Raw genomic sequence first — 19295 nt, 5'->3', positions numbered from 1 at the left:
CTGAAGGGAGGATCACTGTTGGTCCAGCAGCAGAGCATCCAAACTGTTGCTGAGGGCTCATTGTCCATCTCACCCAACAACTCCTCTGTGGTCCTTTCCCAAATAACCTAATCCCTTTTCCATTTTTGAGGATGTGTGGACATACTGGTAGAGGCACATTAAAAGGCCAGCTGGCACCAGAACTGACCAAAGCTAAATCAGTACAAATTTAAGTCAAATTATGAAATGCCATTGAATCCATGACCACATTTGTTTTGCAAGGCTTTCATTCACATAGCCATCTGTAGGTCAGGCCCTACTGTCTCCCTATTTTCCCAGCTGTCTGCTTTGTCTCTCTTAGCCCCAGCAGCTTCAGACTCAATGGTGTTACTGTGGTGGATTGGGTTGCTGCATCAAAATTTACCAGTAAAACCAGTCACTGGCCATTTCTCTGTGCTAGCTCCAGACCCAAGCTCCTTATCTTCAGTGTCAGTTGATGTGCAGAAATTAGTTATAGCCAAACTTAGTGTGTTTCTGAACACCCCTCTGTGCGAGGGTGCTGGCTGAACTCACATTTTACTACATTAGGTAACTTCGTGGACCACCTATGATGACCTCTGACAGAAGGCTGGGATGAGCTGGAAGGAACAAAGAGAAAAGGGGATGGGGGAAAAAGGGTTTGTAAGTTTACCCCAGTCCTCTCTCTTTAAGAATGCCTGCAACAGTCAGCATTTTAGCTTCAGAACCAGAACACTGCACAAGTCACCATGCACCAATGCAAAAACCAAATTGTTGTTCATCTCAAACAAAAAGATCATATCAGCTTTATAGAAAAAAAATTTAAATCAAGTATCCATTTAGCTGTGCTATTTTATACCTGTCTATATTTGATAGTTTCAAAGCAGCTATTTTAAGTGTCTTGACCATCTGAGCAGAAAAAAATACATAGAGAGCAGAATTCTCAATTTAATTTTCAGTCAGCCCTTTCTCTACCATGTCCCAAATGCCCAGCCAGTCCTAACAATCACAGTCCTACATTTTAGCATTACAGGAGTTAAGAACCATGCATGTCTCTTGAAATGAGTTTTAAAGTTAAGAAGATGTCAACTCAATGATCAGAGCAAAAATCAGCATGCCCCACTAAATAGTGAACAGTTCAGAGAAATTATTTTTCACAAGGCTTTCTTAAAATTCTAGGAAATTGAATATTTTCTGTCTTTTCAGCCTCCATCTGCTGAATGCTCAATGCCTAAGAAAAATTCATTCTGAGGAGGACCACAAACGTTACCCATATATTTAAACAAAGTTCAAACCTTGATTTATGATGCCAAACTTGCTGCCCAAGTACTCTAAGGACCTACTTGAAAAAAATTCCATGGACTCTACTTCCTGATTGAATTCTCCTGCAGAGGAGAATCAAATGGCATTTTGTCACTGTATCCATGACAGTTTGTCTCTACAGTAGTTTGGAACTACTTCCTTGGGATTCCCCTTCCTTGCATTCCCTCTTGCTCTGATCCCCTGAAACAAGGCTAATGAGACAGCAAAAATAAATCTTACTGTTCGTCCCTTCAGAAAAAAGTGCGATGACACGTGACCAGCTTAATCATGCAGCAAAGCTGATCACGAGTACACAAACACCTCTGAGCAAATCAAGGTCACTGCTAAAGTAGGTCAGCTCCATGAGCCAAGCACCCACCCAGAGTCAGGACCTCTTTCCACAAGCCCCATCAGCTCTGGCTCCCCCCAGGCAAGAGGCAGCCGTGTCCAAGGCACACACGGATTTATTCTGAAAGAAATGCAATTCATAACTTTATGAATCACGAGTGTCTCGTATCTCAAAAGTGCAATTTCGCAATGACAGAGGAAAACTGTGGTGTGGTTTCCTGAAGAAGTCATTGTAAAGATACTCATTGTCCCTGTGGGGAATGACTGAACCAAAAACAGCCCCAGAAAGGAAACCATCTACTTCCCTTCATAGCAGTACTCCCTTGCTGGAGTTAAGTGCCACAGCACAAGCTGGTACAAAACAAAAAGAACTTCTTCATCTTCCCTAGCAGCAGTTTGCTGCTGCTGGAGGCTCCCACCACACTTGCACTTGGTGGTGAGGAGGTTTCAGCTCAGCAGCATGAGGACTCTAAGAGTCCCCAGGATGATCTCAAGATGCAGACCAGAATCCATGGGCTCAGTGCTGCAAGTAACACCTGAGCCTTTATTATGGAATACAGAGGAATCACAGGGAAGACCTCTGAAGTAAAACAGCGTCGTTTCCTTTGCCCTCAGTACTTAAGGAATACCTAAGCCAGAATATGTCCTATCTTCCCAATATACTGATACTGTTTGGTTTTAATGGCTCCCTAACACCATTTGCAAGTACTCTGTACTCACAGAGTGAGTACAAAAAACCCTGTGGCTTCCTCTCACATGCAGATGCATCTCACCACACTCTCTGGTGCAAAAAAGGGATTTGACCATGGCTTGTTTGTTGAGGTCACCCTTTTACCACCAAGTCCTCAGCATGCCCACCTGTTAGAATCCTGGATGCTGAGAATTTTAAACCTTCTGTGCTGACAGGCACAGACCCACAAGAGAATATTGCATTTGACCTGAGGCTGTGGAGAAGGCTTCCAAAATTGATTGATAGCCCTGGGATAATGAGTATGTAGTTGGTTAGAAGTGTGTAATATCACAGGGTGGAAAACTTAAGAGTTTGGTATTTTAGAATATAGAAACAGATATGAAGCAAGATGGAGGTTTTAGGGTGGAGGCAGGTAGTTCTTCTTCACCTTCTTCTTCCTTCTTCTTCATGAGTTTGGGTGGTATTTTGTAATTGGGCAGAAAATTCCACATTGCAGGCTTCCAGGAATCAGTTACTGGGTTAAAAGGGAAAATAATCTAGGTGTCAGTTCTTAATTGGATAGTTTAGTCTTAAAAGACCTTGTAACAAGAGATTGTTGACCATTTTGTGCCTTGCTAATGAAAAGCTGCCGAATTCATGGTTGTGAGACTAGTTTATTGATAAGAAATAATAAACATCTGAGTCCAAACATGAACTACTGTCTCAAGTGCCTTCAATCCAGACCCAGAGAAACCAATACCCATCAGCCCCTGGCAGCCTGTGATTCACATCTGCATTTTGGAACTCCTCCTGACATCAGCAGCTCATGTTTGGACCCAGAGCTGCCCCAGCCTCCTGCAGCCCCTCACAACAGGGCAGGGGGATGCCCTGCTCTGTGGAGGGCAGAGGCACAGGCCTCAGCTGCCCAAGAGACCCCCTCTTCCAACAGCTGCTCCCAATCTTTCCTGAGGAAAAAGTAGCAGGCTGGAGGGAAGCAGCCCATGAATTTTAACCAGCCACAAAGCTACAAGTTAAGCAAATTTGACATGGAGGGGGAAAAGTCTCCAATCAACAGAAGAAAAACTCCACATGCAGTTTCTCAGTAGATCAATCTGTCCAGGTACGCTCCCACACCAAACGCATCTCTTCATCAGCAGTCTCTGAGAAAAGGCAGAACAGGTCACATCATGGCATCACCTCACAGCTTTCCAGTCTCTCAGTGGTGATGGAAACACACAACAATGCATTTTATCTTGTTCACAGAACACAGACTCCCAGATCAAGAGGGGTCTTGGTTCCTATCTCTCCTCGTTTATGAGGGAAAGTACCTCAATCTTTACTTCCAGCTACTTTAACAAAGGGCTTCTCATTGCCTCAAAACCAAGAATAAGTGCTAACTAAAATAACTTCCTCTTGCACAGGGGAGCTCAAAACTAGACCCAGAACACAGAAGTGTCTCAGCAGCACTCAGTAAATGGGAAGGATCACTTCCCCAGCCTGCTGGCAGCCAGCTCCTGATGCAATCCAGGAGGCTCTGGGCCTTCTTTGCTGCAAGGGCACCCTTGGTGGCTCATGAACCATGAATACATTTTCTGCCAAGCTCTTTTCCAGCTGTTCAGTCCCTAATCTGTACTGAGACATGGGGTTTTTCCTCTCCAGGTGCAGGACTTGGCATTTCTCTTTGCTAACCTCCTAAGGTTCTTTATAGGATTTTGGGTGACCCTTCTCTCTGGTCTGTAGAGATCTCCCTGCTTGGTAGCACACTCATGTGGTGTCTCAAACACATTTCCCAGGTTTGCATTTGTCTGCAGCTCTAAGTATAAAGTTTCAGAGAGCATGGAAGGAAAGGAAAACAGGCTGGTTCTGGAAAGAGAATCCAACAGAATTAAACAACCTCCAAAAATCCTAGCTCATGCTCTTTTCTAAGTGAAGCAGATAAATATGTGCTTCAAGGTGGTGTAGTCACATGGGAAGGCCTTGTGGATAGAAGCATGGATCACCTTCAAAGCAGATAAGGAAAAATGGATCAAAACCAAAGCCAACCCATGTCACCTCCAGGAATGAAACCTGTTTAGACCAGATGTGCTATGCATGAAGTATTTCTATCCTTAACAGGGGACTGGGATACACCTGTAGTCATAGAGCTCAAGGTCCAGCTTAAAGTTCTACAGAACAGCCACTGGAGACATCATCAGAACAAGCATCCTGATTATCCAGCTGACCCTCAGCCACAGGAGATTCCACTTCCCCTCACATCTCAGGAGTGTCTGCCTCTCTTCTCCTCCTACCCACTGAATCCCAGCTGCAAGAGGGTTTCTACAAAGCTTGCCAGTTTGCAACCATTACTGAAAGCTTGATCTAGCGTAAGCTTCTCCTCGGCCAAGATTAGACATTTTGAGCTCTTATTCTTTGAAGTGAGCTTATGCTGCCCTGTTTGCATATTTCATTCTGGGCAGCCATCAAAAGGAAACATCACAAGGGAATCAAGCCCTTGTGAAAAGGTGGTGATGCACACTCTTGAAATCAGTACTAACACGCTGCTGTTACCAAAGGAATTTGGCCTGCTTCAATAATCAATCTGCCAGCACATGCACTCCTCAGGTTCCAAGAAACTGTTTCCACAGGGAAAACAGAAAGAGACCTGCCTTTCTTGGAAGGCCAGGCTTGAGGGGATTTATGAAACCTCTACACATGAAACAAACTGTAGCCTCTCTACAGGCTACTGGAACCAAGTACTGGTCCTCACATCAGCAGATAGTTGGTAGAGCTCCCAGTGCTGCAGGAATTCCTGAACTCAGCCCCAGCACACAGAATGAGACTGAACCAGCACTTCAGGTGTCTCCACTGACAGCAGGAACCACCAAATTCTGCCCCAGAGCTCTGCACACTCTGTGTGTTACTGGGTGCCTCGTGACATTTTATAGACACACTGAGATCACCACAGATATTCTAGGAACACATGTTCATATTTCACCTCAAATGTCAGCAGGGATACATTAAGGAGGGCTTTACCAGAAAAGTGTAGCTGCCACACAACACCTGTAAGCTGACAGCTGATCTCCTACAGAGTAAAAAAAAGTTACACTAAGAATTACACCCAGGTTTGTCAATGAAAGATCCACTCTCAATCAGCACACTCCTTTGGATGTCTTGGGATTTCAACAGGTCCTGCTGTTCTAAAACATCCAGATTGATTTCGCTGGAAAGGGATACGGCCATTATTCCATAAAAAGGAATAAAAATCAGTCGTGCTGAGAAATCCAGCTGCTTGTAGAAAAAGGACTGAGCCCAATGTCAGAAGCGTTTTAATTATTTAAACCCAAGACACCCAAGCCTTTACTTCAAAACAATGCTTCAGAAATGTTGTTCAGCACAGCACCCCAGAATTTCTGTAATATAAGTTATGGAACAAAGTAACATTAAAAATAGGGTCCACTAATGTTAAATGTTGGTAATGTAAGTTTACAAAATCTATGTTAGGATGTGATATTTAATATTTATTTATTCCAATCCGTCAGAAGATTTTATGTATATGTGAGAAGAAACAAAGTATTGTATTTTCAAGACTGGGGAGAATGAGAAAATTTAAAATTAAAAGACAACAGAAACTTTAAGTCCTTTGGGCCTGCTCATTTGACATCAAAATCAATTGTTCTTTTAGTAATGACAGAGTTAAAAAAAACAGACCCAGGCTCAACAAAGGAAATCTACTCCCTCAATTACTACAATCTAAACTTAGCTGAAGTCCTGAGTTTCCAAGCCAGGTCCAGCCTTTAATGTGTGAGGGACCTACTGTTTCACAACCACTGGATGCAGTCCTTGCTCACCAACCCTAAGCCAGACAAGGGATCTGGAGAGGGTGGAGGCAGAGCAGGGTGTGAAAGATGGGAAAATCCTTCCTACCATGTGGGTAAATCAATTATCCAACATTAACAGGCTTCAAGGAAAAACCTAACCAAAGTTGATTTCTTTAATAGCTTATGTACTTCCAGCATGCTTTGATCAGAAACACACACCCAAACCCACAAAACAACAAAAACCTTCTCAGCTGAGGAAGCAGTGGTTCTGTGAAGCCTCCCAAGCTGTACACATTACTTCTGATCTGTCAACAACAGAAGATGCACTGTAGAGTCGACTTCAAAGCCAAAATTTTTAGAAGATTAGAAATTTCTCTGTAAGAGGACTGTACACAAGCTGGACTGACATTTCTGGAGCAGGAGCAGCATACAAGATAACAAGTAGGTAAGCCACTTAACTCGCTCCCCATGTTATACAAACAGTGGGAATTTACAATCAGTGCCTCTGTAACTCACGGCTGGGCATGGCTCCTTTTTCCACTTGCAGTCCAAAGGATGCAGCTTTTTGTTTCAAGATTTCATCCAACTCCTAAATATGAGCACCAGTTTACAGCAGACAGATGTTTTAGATACAGGTCTTAAAGACTTTAATTAGCCAAACAGAACAAGTAAGTTTCATATTGTTTAAATGCACATCTTCTAATCTAGAGATGATGAATAAAGCCCAACTGTACACTGTAAGCATTATTATGACTGTGATATGATCTGGGCAAATTTAATTTCCTTACTGCAGCTCAGTGAAGCTCGTGGATCCTCACAACTCAGCAAATATTCTTCCTGTAGTTTATAATCTCAAAAGTTGTCCTTCAGTGGCAGGAAGGCAAAATCCTCTCGGAAGTTCAAAGAAATGTGTCTTAAAAATGAATCAGCAGCCTAGCAAAACACTTCCTCATTTGTGTCAAAAGTAGAATTTTGTGATCAGTGACTTGGCATGCCATAGAAACCCTTCCAGAGCTTCTTCCTTAGGCTCAGAACTACTGCTTGTACTTTTACAGGATCTATTGACTTTAACATTTCAAGTGAGCACAAGCTTTAACTCAAGTCATCCTCTCACTGGCACAGCACTGTTTTAGTACTCCATTAGTTCCTCCAGCTTCCAGCCACCAAGTCCTTCTGGGCTTTTGTTAGGTGCTCATTTTCTTCCCTCCTCTTACTTGCAGCACTGCAGGCATCCGAACCAGACAATACATTCAAGCCATGGCATGAATAATACTACCCAAGTAATATTTTCTCACTTGACTTTTACAGTTCATGCATTATGGGAAGTTAGCCATTTTTCAGCTGAATAGATTGAACCACTATTCACTTCTTTTAGCCTCTGAAGCGCATCTCTTAAGGTGAAAATCCTAGTTTTCTTTTGAGTTGAACCACCCGGTCCAAATACTTGTAAAGATATTGCACAGAGCTGTTTTCCAGTCATATTATTACTACAACAAACCCAAACACATTTGGCATGTGCAAGACCTTTCATTCAGAGATCTACTGCCAAACTGCAGCTAAATACTTTATATCTTCAGGGAACAAAGCATTGGAACAAGAGGGCAAAAATATCACCAGAAGGAGCAAAGACAGGTGGTTCTATTTATAGCTGATACTTTCATTTCCAGTTTTTGCATACTCCCTCTGGTCCTGCTGGATTTCATTGCTGGCTGGAAGAAGCCACCCCTGCTCTCAGCACTCTGGCAGCCTGACAAAGCGAAGCCAACAGGCTGTCACTTTCCCTTCCATCCTAAAGTAAGCCCTGGGAAAAGGAAGAAACTCTCACCCTGCCGGGAACCAAGCTCCCTCTGGCTGCCTCTCCACCATTTCCCCTAGCTCACATATCCTCAACAGGCTCATTTTTCCCCACTGGTTTCTTTCAAGTGAGCTTGTGCTCACTTGAAATATTACTGGTTTCTTTTTTACTTCACATAAAATCAGCTGTCAAACACAAATGCATCACATCCATGTGAATGTCTATGTTTCTTCCTTCAGACTATCTTAGAGGCTCAGCTTAATTTTTGTTCTCCCATACTACCAGTCCTTTTTGGATAAGAGAGCATCACAGCTTTTTGTTAAGTGTACAAGTCAGAATCCGGTAAAAGAAAAAATAATGTACAATGATGACATAGCTACAGTATACATTAAAGTTTGTGTGGAAACAGAAATTTGCAACTCTAAAATGACTGAAAAATTTCCAGTTTTAGGAAAACTTCTCCCCACATATGCACCTGCAACTGGAGTCCCTCTGTTGGTGGAGCAACAATAAACACTGACAAAAATAAGCTTGGCAGCTTCCTTTCCTGAAGTCACACTATTTGCCAGTTAAATCCAAATCAAACAGTGAAACCCTGACACTGCAACAACTTAGCACTTCTGAAATTGTTCTACGGAAAACACGTAAAGAAACACACGTTAAAAAAAGATACATATGTCATTTTCAAGTCTTGGTTAATGCTCCAGTGTGGGAAATAGATTTGTAGGTTAGCTGGCAAAAAACTGATGTGGCAAAAAAGCTGATAGGCCAAGAAACACTTTAAAGAATTGTAATTAGGAAATAGCTGGCTTCTGATTGTAATGGTGTGAATTAAAACATGAGACTAAAAATGGAATAAAAGTTTTTAAAACGCCTCTCAGTTTTCCCATCTCTGGGTCAGAAAGAACATAATCCGACACTCCAGAGGTAACACCACCACCTATACTTGAAATCCACATTTTAAAGGAGGGATTTGCTGCTAAGGCTGAGAAAGGCAGCCTTTCCAAGCCGTGACAGCTCCCACTGGGGCATTATCCCACACTCTGCCCTTCGCAGAGCCACACAAAGCAGCTGGAAGCGCAGCCACAGAGAACACTGAGAAGTAGGGCAAGCTCCCAAGGCCCCCGGGCCAGCACTAATATTGACACAGCACACTGGGAGCAGAATTGCTGGAGCTGACAACTCCCTGTCCAGCCAGGGCAGTGTCAGGACTGCTGGGGAACAAGGCAAGGGATGGCAGGGCAGGGAAACCACAACGCCAACCCAAAGAAGTCCTTCAGCAGGACATTAAAGGTAAAGTTAGAAGTCTCATTGCACCATATACCGAACACCTAAGTGAATGTTCTTGGCTTCTACTGCAGCACTAGCTACTTTTCACGCTTCCTTCTCTCTTCCTTGGAAAAAATGGAATGTCTGTGCAATGTGACACATGTTCAAGGTGAGCCCCAAACACCCTACAGTATGAACCTCCCTAAAGCCAGCATTTTGAGTGGTTTTGGTTTTGAGTTTTTGTAATTACAGCATTCAAAGTAAGACTTGATGGAGCAAATCAAGTGATTGTTTAGGGAAAAGCCATCAGAATATGGCTTGGAAAAAGTTGTATTTGTCTAGCTCAGGATAAGCACGAGATAATGCTGTAAACCTCACAGCAAAGTTTCACAGAACAACTGATAGAACACCTTAGTGCCAAAGGGATGGCTTTACTTCCTTTTTTAGTCTCTTGTCACTCTTACCCCAGATTTCCCTTCCAGTACTCCAGAAGAGACTTTTATGAAGTCCTCAGAGCCTGCCTGTACAGTGTGTTGAATTCGTCAGGCTGAACAATAACTTGAGAGAAAGCACAGTCTTCTGGGGGCTCAGAAATCTCAAGTGCCTTGCTGGAAGGTCAGATGGTACCCAGAAGCAGCTCAAAGCAAGGGGAAGAGACATGCCAGAGAAGGGGAAGGGAAGAAATGTCCTATCCAACTACAGTAAGCAGTTAAAATATTCCTGTTACAGCCTTTCTGCACTTTCAAGATATTTTCAGCACTCCCACAGGATTTGTTTTCAACACACAAATCCCTCCTTGGTTTGAACAAGACAAGGTATGCTGAAACCTTTCCACTGATCCACATCTGCATTGTGACATTTTCTCTGCTCTTTTGTGAATGGCAAGTTATTAATATACAGGCACAGTAGAGGAGTATTTCCATCCACTCTGCAGTCACTGCTGCAGTGGGAGTAGAAGCTTTATTTTCTTGAGAAAGGCCTAGAGCAATAGGACAGCCCTTTAGAGAAATGGCTGATACAACATATTCCTTTTTTGTGCCTGTGTACATACATATTCCTTTTTTGTGCTGGTGTTGAGAACCACCAAATTTCCAAACCTGTGACATTCAACAGCCAGAGATATACCTGGATACAAGCCTCAGACTTGCATTTTCCAGACAGGCTTTTAAATCCATGATTTCTAATTTAAATCAACAGACAAGTTTGAATGCATACTTTTACATTACAATTGAAACTGAAGAAGTTTTTAAATTGCTGCTGTATTTGGAACAAAGGCTCAAGTTCCCAAATCATGACAGCCTTTATAAAGGCAGAGAAATGATCAGGGAGCACCAGCAGTTTACTTAATGGAATCCTTATTGCTATGCAGACATCCAAACCATTACAAAAATTAAAAATAACAGAAATGTAAGTTGGGAAGAACAGCATGTAATAGACACACGCATTAAAAAAAAAAAAAAAAAAAAAAGAGAGAGAGAAAATCCTGCCATGGCCAAACATGGGCAACTGAGGAACAAAACCTGTTCAGAAAAAACCCAACACAACAAATCACAGCCACCCAACCCCAAAATTAGACTCTCATAAAACTGAAGGCTGCATGCTTCATTTTTTTTTAAATGATTTCTCATCCTTGACTCAAAGATCTATCCACACAACCTCCTTTCCCACCTAATCAAGAAGGGAAGCAGCACAGAGCAAAGGGACATCTGACCAACAGTTGCAACCAGAAGTTTCTCCAACCCATTGTTTTAATTCCAAAAGAAAACATTCCACGACCTACACAGTCTGATCCCAGTGGACCTAGGAAAGATCACTAGACAGTTCACATTCCTCCTCAAAAAAGCTTAAGTAGGTTTAGATGATTTTATTTCTGCAAGTAGCAGACTTGTGCCAAATATTAATAATGCAGTCCCTTAGTTACCACTTACAAATGCTCGTAATTATTTACAGCTCCTGAACAGAGGATGGCTTGGATACCATCCAACAAATCCCCAGCAATTTAATTTGTTAGAAAATGGAAAACTTTCTACTTTCACTCAGCAGAACAATAGAGGCAATGAGTTCTGCTTAAGGAACAATGAAATAAACTGGTCCTCTTCAGCTTAGAAAACTGGCAGGACCAAGATCTACAAACTCATCAAACAGCATGGGGACATCAAGCAAAGCTTGGCTGAAAGGCTCAAAACAACACAGCCCTTCACATGAGGTGGAAAGGCTCTGGAAACTCTCTGCCAGGTAACAGGAGGCCTGGAAGCTCCTGTGGTTTGTGTGGCTTGCACAGAGAGGTAGGACCAGCTCATGGAAAGGGATTCTGTGGAGGGTTACCACCCTATGGGGCCTGGGAAGTCCCTGAGCTGAAAATAACTGTGGGCCCTCATCCTACTCTTTCACCAGGAGCAACTCACAGCCCTGCTGGAGACACAACTCTGCAAAAACTGGGTCTTCTTTATGGCACACAGTGGTGTCTCTTGCCTTCATTTGTTATCAGTAAAAGAACATTATCTCCACTTCTAGGTATTCAGAGAAACTTCTATTTACAAGTCCAATATACATGGCAGACTCACAGGGAGTGTGAAATATACAACATCCTCAAAAAAACCCTTCCAGGTCAACTGTGTTTTAAGCTAACTCACCTGCAATTATCACCCTACCACCACTCAGCACCAGGTAGAACATTTGAACTGAATTCTTAGAGATTACAAGTTTAGCAAAGCAGTTTGTGAAAGCTTTGCTTATCAGAAAAAAACCCACTCTAATACAGGAAGCTGGGTTTATATGCTCGGTGTCTGCTTTCCTAGGTGGAATTTCAAATCCAGTTTGAACAGCTCAAGTCCTCTGCAGCACCCAAAACCAACAGCAAGGAACCCCATAAAAGTCAGCAGGCACAAACCACCCAAAACAATCAACAGAATGGCAGGCCTGAGCCTCACCTTGCCAAGCACTTCAGTGCATACACACTGCCCCACTCACCTCACACCTTTCCTACAGTGGCAGATCTTTCCTATAATCAAATAAAACTCTCAATTCTCTTTTTTAAAAGAGGCCAAACGGCCATTAAAGCAGGCAAACTGTTACTGATCATAGAATCATTAAGGTTGGAAAAGACCTCCAAGATCATCACGCCCAACCTTTGACCTTTGATTACACATAGGGGAAAAACCCAACCAGACAAAAATGCTTAGAACAGAAAAGAATCACATATTGGAAAAGATTACGGACTAAACAAGAGATACAAAGAGTTCTGGCATTTTTTAAGGGTCCTACTTTTCTGAAATGCTCACTTCAGCCTCATGCACTATTGTGCCCTGACTTTAATGGAGAAATAAATACAATTTTTGTATGTATGTTTTCTTCAGTCACTCATCTTGTGCTCAACTGAAATGCTTTTTTATGTGTTCAAGTCCCTTCAGCTCTCTTCAAAGGTTCTGTCCCCTCTTCCACATGCATTGAATTTATTTGTTGTCCCTAAAGGTACAAGCTTAAATTTATATTCTCTAGATTCTGAAGTAACTGACTAAACACAAAACATTTACCCTGAGCAACTTAACTGACAAATGTAAAGGCACTTTCATTACCTTCATGTTAAATCACTCCATCTTTGTTTTCCTAAATATGAGTATCAACTCCTCAGGTTTCTGTCCCACATTTGTCTCCCTCCAGTATCAGAGCTTGAAATTTCACCTTATAGCAAATCACTGGTATTAATATTCTGTCACTGTATTGATATTCTTATTCCAAAACAAAAAAGTATTATATTTTGGTCCATTTAATTATTAAGACTATAGACCAAAAGTGGTGTTTGCTTTGCATTTTAGTTCTGCTGAACAAAACTCATGGGTATTACATTTTATGTATGCTTTCGAGAGTAACAACATGAGAACCCCCTGCAGTATTTTTAACCTTTTGACTTGTTTTGCTGCAAGAGTCTCTGTAGCCCCCTTCCCTCTGCTCCAGGTCTCTCAGGCCCTCCCTGTCCTGCTCAGCCTGGTAAAAGCTGTACGTCCTTGCACTTCCTTCTACTCAAACACAGAGTACAGATAAGCAGGCAAGTTTTATCTCAACACTGATACCAGATTCATTCATATCTGCTCCCTTGTATAATCCTGTGTTCTGCTCTCCTCTGCTGCAACAGGAGGCAACCTCATCTACTGTTTTATAGGACACACTGATATGCTGTAATTCAGGTCAAAGTTTACTTTACAAAGATATCATGGAAGAACTGATGTGTTGTAAGAATCCCTTAGCTGCCTCCCACCTTTTCTGTTCCGAAGCTTCATTCTCCTTGCTCCTAATTTTCAACTTTTCTAGCCTGAATTTCACGAAGTCACCTATCTGCTATTAAACCTCATTTCATTTTCTCCTACCAGATAATGTTATCAGCTCATTGACTGAAGGATTAATGCAGTGAATTGCTTCTTCCTCCTTTAAGTGAGTTTAGTTGTGCTCCTTTCATCTGACACTCTAAATTTATGTTTGCAAAACAGTTCATTCCTTGAACTCCTTTCAGTTTTCTATTCACACTTTATCAAGTCCAAGAAAGTATTAAAGCCATGACATAATTAACATTCTACATAGATCAACCTACCTTTGAGTCCAGCTTGATATCCTTGTTTACCAAGGCACAGATTCTTTTGTGCACCTCTCTAATGTTGCCCTGGGAACTGCCAGTCAATAAAGTCCTTCCACCCTCAGTCACTTCCTCTTGGAAGTGTGACATACAGAACAGGACTCAGCTGCAAGTTAGAAAGGGCACATGTATTTCTCAAGCAAGCCAAGTGGAAATTGCCAGAATCAATGCTACTGACTAATCCTTACTCAGCTCACACACAGTAACTATGAATCAGTTCGATAGTTTATTTAACACAGGGCTAGGTGGATTTTTACAGTGCAGCACACACTCCTCTTTGGGAAATTCAGAAGATAGAATTCACACAATTTCATTAGTTGAGAAGTTGAAAATCTAACCTTTTAACACTTTCTAACTGCAAGAGCTTTTAACCTCCTGGCTTCAGCATTCTGCTGGGTACTCCCATACAGCACTGGTGCTTACCTAACCCCACACTGAACTGTTCAGAGATACCTAATCCTGTGAAGAAGTAGTTTTTTTTAAAAAGCTACAAGTCTGAGTAATGACAGTAAGGTGATTCAGAAATCAAACAGATACCAGCACTGTACAGTGGAGGGGAGAGACGATGAGCTCACCAGTGAGTGTCCTCCATTTAACTTGCCTTGCAAGCACACACCTCGATGTGGGAGCACACAGATCAACTCTCAAAGGCAGATTACAGCACAAGTAGCCCTACAAAGCCTCCAGGGTAATAGAAGCATACAAGAAACATTCTGAAATGTATTTATTTTTTGTTTGTGAGCTGCTGCTTGGATAAATTTGCTCCTTTCCTAGAAGGCTGTTTAATCAACACCCAAGTGAAATCCATCTCCCACCAACAGCAGCACAGTCAAGAAAGAACCTGGATGGACATTACTCCAGTTAGGATTAAAAAACATTGCTCTGGGTTGGGATGTCACACGGAACAGTCAAATCTAACTGCACTGAGATGACTGCTGCCTACAGCCTGAGCAGTGGGAATGTGAAAACTATGAAGATAAAAGCAGAGCACAACACAAGGAGCCACCAGGAACAAAATGACCAGCCCTTTGAAGGGTGGAAACCAAGGAAAAGCTCGCATGTGGAAATGATTGGGATGAGTACACTTCTGGAAGGATGTGTGGAAAATACAGAACTACACCGTGAGGGATGATTGAAGAGAAACTCACCCGCTGCTGCCAAACAGAGACTTGGCCAAATTCCGTCATAGGGAGGAGTTAAAGGGGATATGCTGAGTTGTATTTGGAGATGAAAAACTAATCCTTCACTGCAATGAGGTTTGCTAGAAAGGGCAGTCAAAGTTAGCTGTACTTATTCCTATGTTTCTCCTTTAAGCTAGTGTATCAAGGGTCTTTCAGGTGTCAAAAGGGCAGAGAAGTTTCTTTTTCTGCTTCCTGAAAGCCTCTAAAATCCACTTGCCAGCCACTCCTCCAGGTAAACCTGAGAACCGGCCCCAATATTATCCTGTGACCTGGTTGCCAACAGAGCATCACTCCAAAACATCACCGCCACGAAACACACACGCACGAAAGAGCAAACAAAGCACTCACAGAACGGAGACAAAAGGACACAGAGAGCCACACACAGGCAATTCCAAGGGTGAATTCTTGAGTGTCTGTGTCTGTAAATAGAGTCAGAGGCCAGCTAAGACACCAGTTACCAGGCTTTCCAAAGTCACCAAACAAAATTCAACAGAAAAATGGAAAAATAGGTTCCATTGACAAATAACAGAAAGTAGTACTTTTCCAGGTTTGTCAAGGGACACCATCATTCCAGTGGGTTTGGGGCTACAGGAAACTAGCAAGGCACAGAAATATCCTAAAAGTAGAGGGCGAATCGGATAAGCGACCAAATATTTGTTTTAAAAAATAAGAAGTATGCACCCGAAATGTGTGCCAAAGAAAGTAGATTACACAAGCGTTACAGCACACCATGAATGAATCCATGGAGGCTTAAGCATTTGCCTGAGCAAATTCTGCTCTAAAAGGCACATTTATTTTGTCTAAAAAGCAGCAAGAACTCTGCAACACTAATTGAAGCACTTAAAGGAACTTTAAGAATCTTAAAATGTTGAATAGTGATCATCAGTATGCTACAATACTACCTGGGTCTCTAATGAGATACCAATAGGGCACTTTTTGCTCACTTTTTTGTTACATGGAAGATTTTTTATTTTTTTTTTGGTTCTGCTTCTTTCCAAGGTGTGCAACTATTTGGTTTTTATTAGTGCTCATATGCTCTAGGGAAAAAATAAGTCAATTCACTTCAAATAGAAGGCATAAATTATCCCATTATCTGCTGAGTTAAACTTGGTCTTACATTATCATTTATATTCCAAATAAAGTTCAACATTTTTTGTAAATCTCTTTAATAAGGGCACATTACAGTCTTAGAAAGTTTTTCATGCCACTGAACACAAGAACAATTCTCCTGAACAGCTATTTGATAAGAACATCAAGAACAAACGATGGTGCCAATATTTCTCTGAATGGAAGCCTGGGTAGGTTTTAGAAAGCTTTGCTTCTTGAAAACAGAATATTTAAACCAACTGGCAGCAAGATGAGATCTATGCCAAGTTTGAGAATCATTCTTGAACAGCAATTCAGGTTTTTTTTGTTTTTACACAGACGTGTCCCCTACTCTAAGGCAGCAAAGGTGTGCACAACTAATGGAGTTCAAACCATGTATTGTCTTGGAAAAAAATCTTTTTCCCCTCAGTTTCTTTCCTATATTCCATTTCCTCCAGACTTCCTGACAAGTTTAACTGGAGACATTGCTGGGTCTCTGCCAATTTTACATAAATTATCAGTTTGACAACAACTTGGACATGTAAGTGTTCAGCTCTGGCAAAGTCAGGTGATGGTGGTGAATGAGCTCCTGAGAGATTTGCGTATCTGAAACACTTCTATATTTGTCCATCTGGAAACCCAGAGGCACATGGGCCAGCAAGGGGAAAGGGAAAAGAGTCAGAGGTCTGCCTGAGTTACTCTTTCCTGTTATAAAGGAGAATTTTTTTAAATGGCACAATAAATACTGAAAAGCTCCACTGTATAGCTCCAGAGATGAAAGTAAGAAGTTGCTTATTTTTTTGGCTTCTGGGTTTCAGTGCCAAAGCCAGATTTTTTTCATCAAATTTTTATGTAGATTTATGAAAGGAATGACCCAACACAGCTCAATCCAAAAATACTCTGTCACAAAGTCTCTTCTTCCACATGAAGGTTGCAGTGTAACACATTTAAAACAGCACTCTTCACACTTCCTGCCTCTCCCACCTCTCCTTCAGGAATACTCACTTTGTGAGCTGTTTCCTAACCCACAAAAGCAGAAATGTTTATGAAGCCACAAGTTGTATGGCATCAGCAATCCCAAATCACTCTTCTGGGGCAAATACTCAGCTTTGAGACCCAGCAGATTCCCCAGGCCTGGATCTTTGCCCAACATAAATGTCACCACGGAGCAGAGGGACAGAGACATGGATGAAAATTCTCAGCCAGGAAGGCTTGGAGCACTGATAAAGGCTACACTGTCCATGGCAACCCAGTTCCAATGATTATCAAAACTGCTGTCCAAACTCATCCAGCTGTCCAGAGATGATGCAAAGGACTCGTGTCATTATAAACCAAACTGCTGGGCACCAAAGCCAGCATTTTGTCCTGTCAAGGTCCCAGAGCAGAGCCCCGATGATCCATGCCCTGAACAGTGGCATGTTTCCCACATGTTCCTTGAAAACCTGCAGAAATCCATCAGTCAGAGCAGAATTCTTGGGAGAAACACACACAGAAAGGACAGTCAGAAAAGTTGCACAATGGCATCAGCTGTATCCAATTGTTAAAATTCCCTCTACAATGGTGAGTTGACAATCCCCACCAGGAATGGGAATGTAGAAACAGTTTTTCCAATAGTTGACTGCAGTAATCTTCTCCTCTGTTGGGCTTTTTTTCCCCTCAACATTTTATTCTTGATAATGACAAAAGCACTAGAGAAAGACAAATAAAGAGCCACTCCAGCTAAGAAAATAAAGCAGGCATTTGCTATGGAAGAGTCTCATGGTCAAGTCAGATAAATGAGGACAGGAATTACCTCATTCAACAAATAATGCCAAGTACAGTAATTGAGATCCCATTATTGCCAGCTGGGATATCTTAAACAGACTGAACTAGATTTTTAAATGCTGTAATAGGGAAATACCCATCTTTCTTCAGACTTGTCTCCTGGCCAGACAAGCTGACCAAGTTGCACATGTCTCAGATGGAGAAAAATGTATTTACATAAAAGTCCTAAAATTTCTAACAGAAGTAAAACAGAAAATCCCAACACGAACCCAAACTAGCATGAACTCTATATCTGTCTTTCTGCTTAAAATAGGAATATCCAATTGCTGGCCTTGTATTTCTAAAGTACAAGTAACTTCGAGTATTCCTAGAATTTGGACCCAAACTGCACAGAAAGCATTTCACAACATTTGAACAGATTGTTCTTTAATTACAGCACATTTCCAGCAATTCTAATGTTTTATGTGACAAGCCCCTCTAAGAAGTCACTGAACCTGACTTGACAGGTTTCTAAAATAAACTACAATATTCAGAGGCTGGTTTGGTCATTGCAATGAAAATATATTTTAAAATAAGAAAAAAATAAACTCTATAAAAACAGGAAGAAAACAGCACTATTTGTAATAGAAACTTACAAGCCATAGTAAATTTGGTATAGATTAAAACCACAGTAAAATGTTACTCTAGGGCAGCAAATTTGCTAATATTCTGGGACTTTATCAGATTGATAAGGATAAAAAGCTTTTCCAGGTATCAGAGCTTTCTTAGACCACAAACATATGTAAATTTCTGGATTTATGAATTTGGGCCATGTCCTGACTATAGCACAAAAATATTCTTAAGTACGTTGAGGGCACGGTGTTGATACTGACTTTTTTCCATTAAGTCATTGAATTAATTTCATCAATAAAAAAGCCAATTTGCAAATGCCAAGATTACATTAAATGCCTTGGCAACAAAGCACATTGGGAAGGGAACAGAGGAATAAAAGGGCCTCCTGTTTCTTAGTCAACAATTGTAGAACTTCAAACTGGAAACCGCAATGTGGTCAGGAGCAGGTTAAAAAAATATAAACCTCCAAAACAAACACCTGATTTTTTTTGCAATCTATTCTAGACCACAGATTCTATCCCTGAAAAATGACCAGGCCATTCAAGTCTATGGGCAAAATAAATACTATTTTCCAAGGTTATATGAAAACTAATAAGCCAGTAGCCAAAGTGCAGCAGAAAGCCCAAAACTCAAGTAGATCTAAAATACAATTATCAGAGGTCCTTGAATGAAAGATAAAAATATCAGTAGCACTCAAACTGAAGCCAACTTGCTGCCACTCTCAATGACTACAATGTATATGCACAACAGAAAGGACGAAAGTTTTGATATTTTAATAGATCATTTTGCTTCCAATTGGAACTGAACTCCTAAATTTTGTAATGCTCCAAGAAAAATCCACAGACAA

General features: G+C 41.4%; 1 protein-coding gene across 6 annotated transcripts in view; it reads right to left on the bottom strand.

Annotated features, from left to right (window-relative positions):
• The window catches only part of ARNTL (aryl hydrocarbon receptor nuclear translocator like), a 48676-nt gene that overhangs the window by 24824 nt on the left and 4557 nt on the right, over window positions 1-19295 (bottom strand). The window lies entirely within an intron of this gene.

The sequence above is a fragment of the Passer montanus genome, unplaced genomic scaffold (genome assembly GCF_014805655.1).
Source record: "Passer montanus isolate IOZ18808 unplaced genomic scaffold, ASM1480565v1 scaffold54, whole genome shotgun sequence".
Lineage (NCBI taxonomy): Eukaryota > Metazoa > Chordata > Aves > Passeriformes > Passeridae > Passer > Passer montanus.
Note: the sequence above shows the minus strand (reverse complement) of the source record. Positions and strands in the feature narration are given on the sequence as shown.